This window comes from Zonotrichia albicollis, unplaced genomic scaffold (genome assembly GCF_047830755.1).
Source record: "Zonotrichia albicollis isolate bZonAlb1 unplaced genomic scaffold, bZonAlb1.hap1 Scaffold_133, whole genome shotgun sequence".
Lineage (NCBI taxonomy): Eukaryota > Metazoa > Chordata > Aves > Passeriformes > Passerellidae > Zonotrichia > Zonotrichia albicollis.
This window is the reverse complement of record NW_027428353.1, coordinates 195,001-205,000: the sequence shown is the minus strand read 5'-3', so window position 1 is coordinate 205,000 and position 10,000 is coordinate 195,001.

The window sequence follows — 10,000 nt, the reverse complement described above, 5'->3', positions numbered from 1 at the left end:
CCTAACCCTAACCCTAACCCTAACCCCAACCCCAACCCCAACCCACACCCTAACCCTAACCCTAACCCTAACCCCAACCCCAACCCCAACCCCAACCCTAACCCTAACCCTACCCCTTACCCCAACCCTAACCCTAACCCTTACCCCAACCCCAACCCCAACCCCAACCCCAACCCCAACCCTAACCCCTACCCCAACCCCAACCCCAACCCTTACCCTAACCCTAACCCTTGCCCCAACCCCAACCCTAACCCTAACCCTAACCCTAACCCTTACCCCAACCCCAACCCTTACCCTAACCCTAACCCCGGGGTAGACCTGGTGTCCGAGGGCCCCGGGGTAGACCGGGTGTCGCGGGCCCCGGGGTAGACCTGGTTTCCCTAACCCTAACCCTAACCCTAACCCTAACCCCAAGCCCAACCCCAACCCCAACCCTAACCCCTACCCCAACCCCAACCCCAACCCTTACCCTAACCCTAACCCTTACCCCAACCCTTACCCTAACCCTAACCCTAACCCCCGGGTAGACCTGGTGACCGAGGGCCCCGGGGTAGACCCGGTGTCGCGGGCCCCGGGGTAGACCTGGTTTCCCTAACCCCAACCCCAACCCCAACCCCAACCCTAACCCTAACCCTAACCCCAACCCCAACCCCAACCCACACCCTAACCCTAACCCTAACCCCGAGGCAGACCTGGTGTCCCAGGGCCCGGGGTAGACCTGGTGTCAGAGGGCCCCGGGGTAGACCTGGTGTCCCAGGGCCCGGGGTAGACCTGGTGTCCCGTTCCCCGGGGTAGACCTGTTGTCCTAGAGCACTGGGTAGACCAGGTGTCGCGGGCCCCGGGGTAGACCTGGTGTCCCGTTCCCCGGGGTAGACCTGGTGTCAGAGGGCCCCGGGGTAGACCTGGTGTCCGAGGGCCCTGGGTAGACCTGGTGTCGCGGGCCCCGGGGTAGACCTGTTGTCCTAGAGCACTGGGTAGACCAGGTGTCGCGGGCCCCGGGGTAGACCTGGTGTCCCGTTCCCCGGGGTAGACCTGGTGTCAGAGGGCCCCGGGGTAGACCTGGTGTCCCAGGGCCCGGGGTAGACCTGGTGTCCCGGGGCCCGGGGTAGACCTGGTGTCCCGTTCCCCGGGGTAGACCTGGTGTCAGAGGGCCCCGGGGTAGACCTGTTGTCCCAGGGCCCGGGGTAGACCTGGTGTCAGAGGGCCCCAGGGTAGACCTGGTGTCCGAGGGCCCTGGGTAGACCTGGTGTCCGAGGGCCCTGGGTAGACCTGGGGTCCCAGGGCCCGGGGTAGACCTGGTGTCCCGGGCCCCGGGGTAGACCTGGTGTCCCAGGGCCCGGGGTAGACCTGGTGTCCCGTTCCCCGGGGTAGACCTGGTGTCCTGGGACCATGGGTAGACCTGGTGTCCCGTTCCCCGGGGTAGACCTGGTGTCCCGTTCCCCGGGGTAGACCTGGTGTCCCGGGCCCCGGGGTAGACCTGGTGTCCCGTTCCCCGGGGTAGACCTGGTGTCAGAGGGCCCCGGGGTAGACCTGTTGTCCCAGGGCCCGGGGTAGACCTGGTGTCCCGTTCCCCGGGGTAGACCTGGTGTCCGAGGGCCCTGGGTAGACCTGGTGTCCCGTTCCCCGGGGTAGACCTGGTGTCCCGGGCCCCGGGGTAGACCTGGTGTCCCGTTCCCCGGGGTAGACCTGGTGTCAGAGGGCCCCGGGGTAGACCTGTTGTCCCAGGGCCCGGGGTAGACCTGGTGTCCCGGGCGCCAGGGTAGACCTGGTGTCCGAGGGCCCTGGGTAGACCTGGTGTCCGAGGGCCCTGGGTAGACCTGGTGTCCCAGGGCCCGGGGTAGACCTGGTGTCCCGGGGCCCGGGGTAGACCTGGTGTCCCAGGGCCCGGGGTAGACCTGGTGTCCCGTTCCCCGGGGTAGACCTGGTGTCCTGGGACCATGGGTAGACCTGGTGTCCCGTTCCCCGGGGTAGACCTGGTGTCCCGGGCCCCGGGGTAGACCTGGTGTCCCGTTCCCCGGGGTAGACCTGGTGTCAGAGGGCCCCGGGGTAGACCTGTTGTCCCAGGGCCCGGGGTAGACCTGGTGTCCCGGGCGCCAGGGTAGACCTGGTGTCCGAGGGCCCTGGGTAGACCTGGTGTCCGAGGGCCCTGGGTAGACCTGGGGTCCCAGGGCCCGGGGTAGACCTGGTGTCCCGGGCCCCGGGGTAGACCTGGTGTCCCAGGGCCCGGGGTAGACCTGGTGTCCCGTTCCCCGGGGTAGACCTGGTGTCCTGGGACCATGGGTAGACCTGGTGTCCCGTTCCCCGGGGTAGACCTGGTGTCCCGTTCCCCGGGGTAGACCTGGTGTCCCGGGCCCCGGGGTAGACCTGGTGTCCCGTTCCCCGGGGTAGACCTGGTGTCAGAGGGCCCCGGGGTAGACCTGTTGTCCCAGGGCCCGGGGTAGACCTGGTGTCCCGTTCCCCGGGGTAGACCTGGTGTCCGAGGGCCCTGGGTAGACCTGGTGTCCCGTTCCCCGGGGTAGACCTGGTGTCCCGGGCCCCGGGGTAGACCTGGTGTCCCGTTCCCCGGGGTAGACCTGGTGTCAGAGGGCCCCGGGGTAGACCTGTTGTCCCAGGGCCCGGGGTAGACCTGGTGTCCCGGGCGCCAGGGTAGACCTGGTGTCCGAGGGCCCTGGGTAGACCTGGTGTCCGAGGGCCCTGGGTAGACCTGGGGTCCCAGGGCCCGGGGTAGACCTGGTGTCCCGGGGCCCGGGGTAGACCTGGTGTCCCAGGGCCCGGGGTAGACCTGGTGTCCCGTTCCCCGGGGTAGACCTGGTGTCCTGGGACCATGGGTAGACCTGGTGTCCCGTTCCCCGGGGTAGACCTGGTGTCCCGGGCCCCGGGGTAGACCTGGTGTCCCGTTCCCCGGGGTAGACCTGGTGTCAGAGGGCCCCGGGGTAGACCTGGTGTCCCGGGCCCCGGGGTAGACCTGGTGTCCCGTTCCCCGGGGTAGACCTGGTGTCAGAGGGCCCCGGGGTAGACCTGGTGTCAGAGGGCCCCGGGGTAGACCTGTTGTCCCAGGGCCCGGGGTAGACCTGGTGTCCCGTTCCCCGGGGTAGACCTGGTGTCCGAGGGCCCTGGGTAGACCTGGTGTCCCGTTCCCCGGGGTAGACCTGGTGTCCCGTTCCCCGGGGTAGACCTGGTGTCAGAGGGCCCCGGGGTAGACCTGTTGTCCCAGGGCCCGGGGTAGACCTGGTGTCCCGGGCGCCAGGGTAGACCTGGTGTCCGAGGGCCCTGGGTAGACCTGGTGTCCGAGGGCCCTGGGTAGACCTGGTGTCCCAGGGCCCGGGGTAGACCTGGTGTCCCGGGGCCCGGGGTAGACCTGGTGTCCCAGGGCCCGGGGTAGACCTGGTGTCCCGTTCCACGGGGTAGACCTGGTGTCCTGGGACCATGGGTAGACCTGGTGTCCCGTTCCCCGGGGTAGACCTGGTGTCCCGTTCCCCGGGGTAGACCTGGTGTCCCGGGCCCCGGGGTAGACCTGGTGTCCCGTTCCCCGGGGTAGACCTGGTGTCAGAGGGCCCCGGGGTAGACCTGTTGTCCCAGGGCCCGGGGTAGACCTGGTGTCCCGTTCCCCGGGGTAGACCTGGTGTCCGAGGGCCCTGGGTAGACCTGGTGTCCCGTTCCCCGGGGTAGACCTGGTGTCCCGGGCCCCGGGGTAGACCTGGTGTCCCGTTCCCCGGGGTAGACCTGGTGTCAGAGGGCCCCGGGGTAGACCTGTTGTCCCAGGGCCCGGGGTAGACCTGGTGTCCCGGGCGCCAGGGTAGACCTGGTGTCCGAGGGCCCTGGGTAGACCTGGTGTCCGAGGGCCCTGGGTAGACCTGGGGTCCCAGGGCCCGGGGTAGACCTGGTGTCCCGGGCCCCGGGGTAGACCTGGTGTCCCAGGGCCCGGGGTAGACCTGGTGTCCCGTTCCCCGGGGTAGACCTGGTGTCCTGGGACCATGGGTAGACCTGGTGTCCCGTTCCCCGGGGTAGACCTGGTGTCCCGTTCCCCGGGGTAGACCTGGTGTCCCGGGCCCCGGGGTAGACCTGGTGTCCCGTTCCCCGGGGTAGACCTGGTGTCAGAGGGCCCCGGGGTAGACCTGTTGTCCCAGGGCCCGGGGTAGACCTGGTGTCCCGTTCCCCGGGGTAGACCTGGTGTCCGAGGGCCCTGGGTAGACCTGGTGTCCCGTTCCCCGGGGTAGACCTGGTGTCCCGGGCCCCGGGGTAGACCTGGTGTCCCGTTCCCCGGGGTAGACCTGGTGTCAGAGGGCCCCGGGGTAGACCTGTTGTCCCAGGGCCCGGGGTAGACCTGGTGTCCCGGGCGCCAGGGTAGACCTGGTGTCCGAGGGCCCTGGGTAGACCTGGTGTCCGAGGGCCCTGGGTAGACCTGGGGTCCCAGGGCCCGGGGTAGACCTGGTGTCCCGGGGCCCGGGGTAGACCTGGTGTCCCAGGGCCCGGGGTAGACCTGGTGTCCCGTTCCCCGGGGTAGACCTGGTGTCCTGGGACCATGGGTAGACCTGGTGTCCCGTTCCCCGGGGTAGACCTGGTGTCCCGGGCCCCGGGGTAGACCTGGTGTCCCGTTCCCCGGGGTAGACCTGGTGTCAGAGGGCCCCGGGGTAGACCTGGTGTCCCGGGCCCCGGGGTAGACCTGGTGTCCCGTTCCCCGGGGTAGACCTGGTGTCAGAGGGCCCCGGGGTAGACCTGGTGTCAGAGGGCCCCGGGGTAGACCTGTTGTCCCAGGGCCCGGGGTAGACCTGGTGTCCCGTTCCCCGGGGTAGACCTGGTGTCCGAGGGCCCTGGGTAGACCTGGTGTCCCGTTCCCCGGGGTAGACCTGGTGTCCCGTTCCCCGGGGTAGACCTGGTGTCAGAGGGCCCCGGGGTAGACCTGTTGTCCCAGGGCCCGGGGTAGACCTGGTGTCCCGGGCGCCAGGGTAGACCTGGTGTCCGAGGGCCCTGGGTAGACCTGGTGTCCGAGGGCCCTGGGTAGACCTGGTGTCCCAGGGCCCGGGGTAGACCTGGTGTCCCGGGGCCCGGGGTAGACCTGGTGTCCCAGGGCCCGGGGTAGACCTGGTGTCCCGTTCCACGGGGTAGACCTGGTGTCCTGGGACCATGGGTAGACCTGGTGTCCCGTTCCCCGGGGTAGACCTGGTGTCCCGTTCCCCGGGGTAGACCTGGTGTCCCGGGCCCCGGGGTAGACCTGGTGTCCCGTTCCCCGGGGTAGACCTGGTGTCAGAGGGCCCCGGGGTAGACCTGTTGTCCCAGGGCCCGGGGTAGACCTGGTGTCCCGTTCCCCGGGGTAGACCTGGTGTCCGAGGGCCCTGGGTAGACCTGGTGTCCCGTTCCCCGGGGTAGACCTGGTGTCCCGGGCCCCGGGGTAGACCTGGTGTCCCGTTCCCCGGGGTAGACCTGGTGTCAGAGGGCCCCGGGGTAGACCTGTTGTCCCAGGGCCCGGGGTAGACCTGGTGTCCCGTTCCCCGGGGTAGACCTGGTGTCCGAGGGCCCTGGGTAGACCTGGTGTCCCGGGGCCCGGGGTAGACCTGGTGTCCCGTTCCCCGGGGTAGACCTGGTGTCCGAGGGCCCTGGGTAGACCTGGTGTCGCGGGCCCCGGGGTAGACCTGTTGTCCTAGAGCACTGGGTAGACCAGGTGTCGCGGGCCCCGGGGTAGACCTGGTGTCCCAGGGCCCGGGGTAGACCTGGTGTCCCGTTCCCCGGGGTAGACCTGGTGTCCTGGGACCATGGGTAGACCTGGTGTCGCGGGCCCCGGGGTAGACCTGGTGTCCCAGGACCATGGGTAGACCTGGTGTCCCAGGGCCCGGGGTAGACCTGGTGTCCCGTTCCCCGGGGTAGACCTGGTGTCCTGGGACCATGGGTAGACCTGGTGTCCCGGGCCCCGGGGTAGGCCCTGGGACACCAGGTCTACCCCGGGGAACGGGACAGCAGGTCTACCCCGAGTCCCGGGACAACTGGTCTACCCGGCGCTCGAGGACACCGGGTCTACCCCGGCGCCCGGGACACCAGGTCTACCCCGGAGCCCGGGACACCAGGTCTACCCCGGTCCCTGGGACACCAGGTCTACCCGGCGCTCGAGGACACCAGGTCTACCCCGCAGCCCGGGACACCAGGTCTACCCCGGCCCCCGGGACACCAGGTCTACCCCCGAGCCCGGGACACCAGGTCTACCCCGGCCCCTGGGACACCAGGTCTACCCCGGCCCCCGGGACACCAGGTCTACCCCGGCCCCTGGGACACCAGGTCTACCCCGGCGCCTGGGACACCAGGTCTACCCCGGAGCCCGGGACACCAGGTCTACCCCGGTCCCCGGGACACCAGGTCTACCCAGCGCTCTAGGACAACAGGTCTACCCCGGCGCCCGGGACACCAGGTCTACCCAGGGCTCTAGGACAACAGGTCTACCCCGGCGCCCGGGATACCAGGTCTACCCAGGGCTCTAGGACAACAGGTCTACCCCGCTTCTGGCCCCTGGGACACCAGGTCTACCCCGTCTTGTGCCGAAGACACCAGGTCTACCCCGGAGCCCGGGACACCAGGTCTACCCCGGCGCCCGGGACACCAGGTCTACCCCGGAGCCCGGGACACCAGGTCTACCCCGGCCCCTGGGACACCAGGTCTACCCCGGAGCCCGGGACACCAGGTCTACCCCGGAGCCCGGGACACCAGGTCTACCCGGGGCTCTAGGACAACAGGTCTACCCCGCTTCTGGCCGGAGACACCAGGTCTACCCCGTCTTGTGCCGCAGACACCAGGTCTACCCCGTCTCGGGCCGGGGACACCAGGTCTACCCCGTCTCGGTCCGGGGACACCAGGTCTGCTGGCTCTCGGGCCGGGGACACCAGGTCTTCTCCGGATCTGGCGGGACACCAGGTCTACCCCGGTCCCTGGGACACCAGGTCAACCCCGGCGCCCGGGACACCAGGTCTACCCCGGCGCCCGGGACACCAGGTCTACCCCGGCGCCCGGGACACCAGGTCTACCCCGGAGCCCGGGACACCAGGTCTACCCCGGCGCCCGGGACACCAGGTCTACCCCGGAGCCCCGGACACCAGGTCTACCCCGGCCCCCGGGACACCAGGTCTACCCCGGGCTCTAGGACAACAGGTCTACCCCGCTTCTGGCCGGAGACACCAGGTCTACCCCGTCTTGTGCCGCAGACACCAGGTCTACCCCGTCTCGGGCCGGGGACACCAGGTCTACCCCGTCTCTGGCCGCGGACAGCCGGTCTACCCCGTCTCGGTCCGGGGACACCAGGTCTGCTGGCTCTCGGGCCGGGGACACCAGGTCTTCTCCGGATCTGGCGGGACACCAGGTCTACCCCGGTCCCTGGGACACCAGGTCTACCCCGGAGCCCGGGACACCAGGTCTACCCCGGTCCCTGGGACACCAGGTCTACCCCGGTCCCTGGGACACCAGGTCTACCCCGGCGCCCGGGACACCAGGTCTACCCCGGAGCCCGGGACACCAGGTCTACCCCGGCGCCCGGGACACCAGGTCTACCCCGGAGCCCGGGACACCAGGTCTACCCCGGCGCCCGGGACACCAGGTCTACCCCGGAGCCCCGGACACCAGGTCTACCCCGGCCCCCGGGACACCAGGTCTACCCCGGAGACCCGGACACCAGGTCTACCCCGGCCCCCGGGACACCAGGTCTACCCCGGCCCCCGGGACACCAGGTCTACCCCGGCGCCCGGGACACCAGGTCTACCCCGGAGCCCGGGACACCAGGTCTACCCCGGCGCCCGGGACACCAGGTCTACCCCGGAGACCCGGACACCAGGTCTACCCCGGCCCCCGGGACACCAGGTCTACCCCGGCGCCCGGGACACCAGGTCTACCCCGGAGCCCGGGACACCAGGTCTACCCCGGCGCCCGGGACACCAGGTCTACCCCGGAGCCCGGGACACCAGGTCTACCCCGGCGCCCGGGACACCAGGTCTACCCCGGAGCCCCGGACACCAGGTCTACCCCGGCCCCCGGGACACCAGGTCTACCCCGGAGACCCGGACACCAGGTCTACCCCGGCCCCCGGGACACCAGGTCTACCCCGGCGCCCGGGACACCAGGTCTACCCCGGAGCCCGGGACACCAGGTCTACCCCGGAGCCCCGGACACCAGGTCTACCCCGGCCCCCGGGACACCAGGTCTACCCCGGAGACCCGGACACCAGGTCTACCCCGGCCCCCGGGACACCAGGTCTACCCCGGCGCCCGGGACACCAGGTCTACCCCGGAGCCCGGGACACCAGGTCTACCCCGGCGCCCGGGACACCAGGTCTACCCCGGAGCCCCGGACACCAGGTCTACCCCGGCGCCCGGGACACCAGGTCTACCCCGGAGCCCGGGACACCAGGTCTACCCCGGCGCCCGGGACACCAGGTCTACCCCGGAGCCCCGGACACCAGGTCTACCCCGGCCCCCGGGACACCAGGTCTACCCCGGAGCCCGGGACACCAGGTCTACCCCGGCCCCTGGGACACCAGGTCTACCTCGCGCCGGCGGGACTTAGTCAAATAGCGGCGGGTGCCGGGTAGACCTGTTGTCTCGGCCGGCTGCGGAAGTTCACCAAGGGGTCGCTGTTGTCGGCTGCCTCCGGCTGCCTCATCGTAGGCTGCGGCCTGAGGCGGCGCCCCTTCCCGGTCGATCTCCATCGGTCCTCTTGGAGGCCTCGGCGGCTTGGGACTTATCTGCCCGTATTATGGGAGCGAGGTGACGGGCCGCATCCCCGTAGGTTGGCTGAGGCTGTGCCTACGTTTAAGGCGGAGAGGAGCAGCCGCACTCAGGTGGCCGGCAAAGGGAAAAAGCCAGTGTTCCGCCTAGCCGGGGCGAGTCTCCTTGTGGCTCGGCTCCGGCTCCCGTCCCTCCCGGGGAAGTTGGCACAGTGAGAGTGAGGCCGAGAGAGAAGGGCTGAGAAAAGACGGACCGGATCCCCCCGAGAGACCGAGAGAGAAGGGCTGCGAGCGGAGGAGCCGGTTCCCCCGGGAGGCCGAGAGATAGAGAGAGAGAGAGAGAGAGAGAAGGGGCCGGATTCCCCCCGGGATGCCGAGAGAGAAGGGCTGCCGAGCGGAGGGGCCGGATTCCCCCCGGGATGCCGAGAGAGAAGGGCTGCCGAGCGGAGGGGCCCGGTTTCCCCCGGGATGCCGAGAGAGAAGGGCTGCCAGCGGGGAGGGGCCGGTTTCCCCCGGGATGCCGAGAGAGAAGGGCTGCCGAGCGGAGGGGCCGGATCTCCCCCCGGGATGCCGAGAGAGAAGGGCTGCCGAGCGGAGGGGCCGGATCTCCCCCCGGGATGCCGAGAGAGAAGGGCTGCCGAGCGGAGGGGCCGGATCTCCCCCCGGGATGCCGAGAGAGAAGGGCTGCCGAGCGGAGGGGCCGGATCTCCCCCCGGGATGCCGAGAGAGAAGGGCTGCCGAGCGGAGGGGCCGGATCTCCCCCCGGGATGCCGAGAGAGAAGGGCTGCCGAGCGGAGGGGCCGGATCTCCCCCCGGGATGCCGAGAGAGAAGGGCTGTGAAAGGCGATTCGAGAGAGCCGCTTGGCGGGCGAGGCGGCGGCGCCTCGTCCCTTTTGTGCCTGGCCTTAAGCCGGGGCCCACTCGGCGGGCACTGTTTCGGGCCGTCCGCCCGCCTGGTGAAGCTGCGGAGCCGGGGTCGGGGCGCCCCGTCCCCGGGCCGCCTCGTTGAAGCCGTCCCCCTTCCTCGGCCTTAAGCCGGGGACCCGCGTTGGCGGGCGGAGTTTTTCGGAGTTGACGGACCCGGCACCCGACAGAGAGAGAGAGAGAGAGAGAGAGAGAGAGAGAGAGTCCGAGAGCCCCCCGGACCTTTCCCGGGCGAGGCGGCGGCGCCTCGTCCACCTCGGTCGCGGGCGCATCGACCGAGCCCCTTGGGCCGGGCGGGCTGGGTTGCCACGCGGGTCCGCGTTTTTTCTTTTTTTTCCGCGGTTTAGGCGCGCCGGTGCGCGGGCAGAGAGTGGGGGCGCC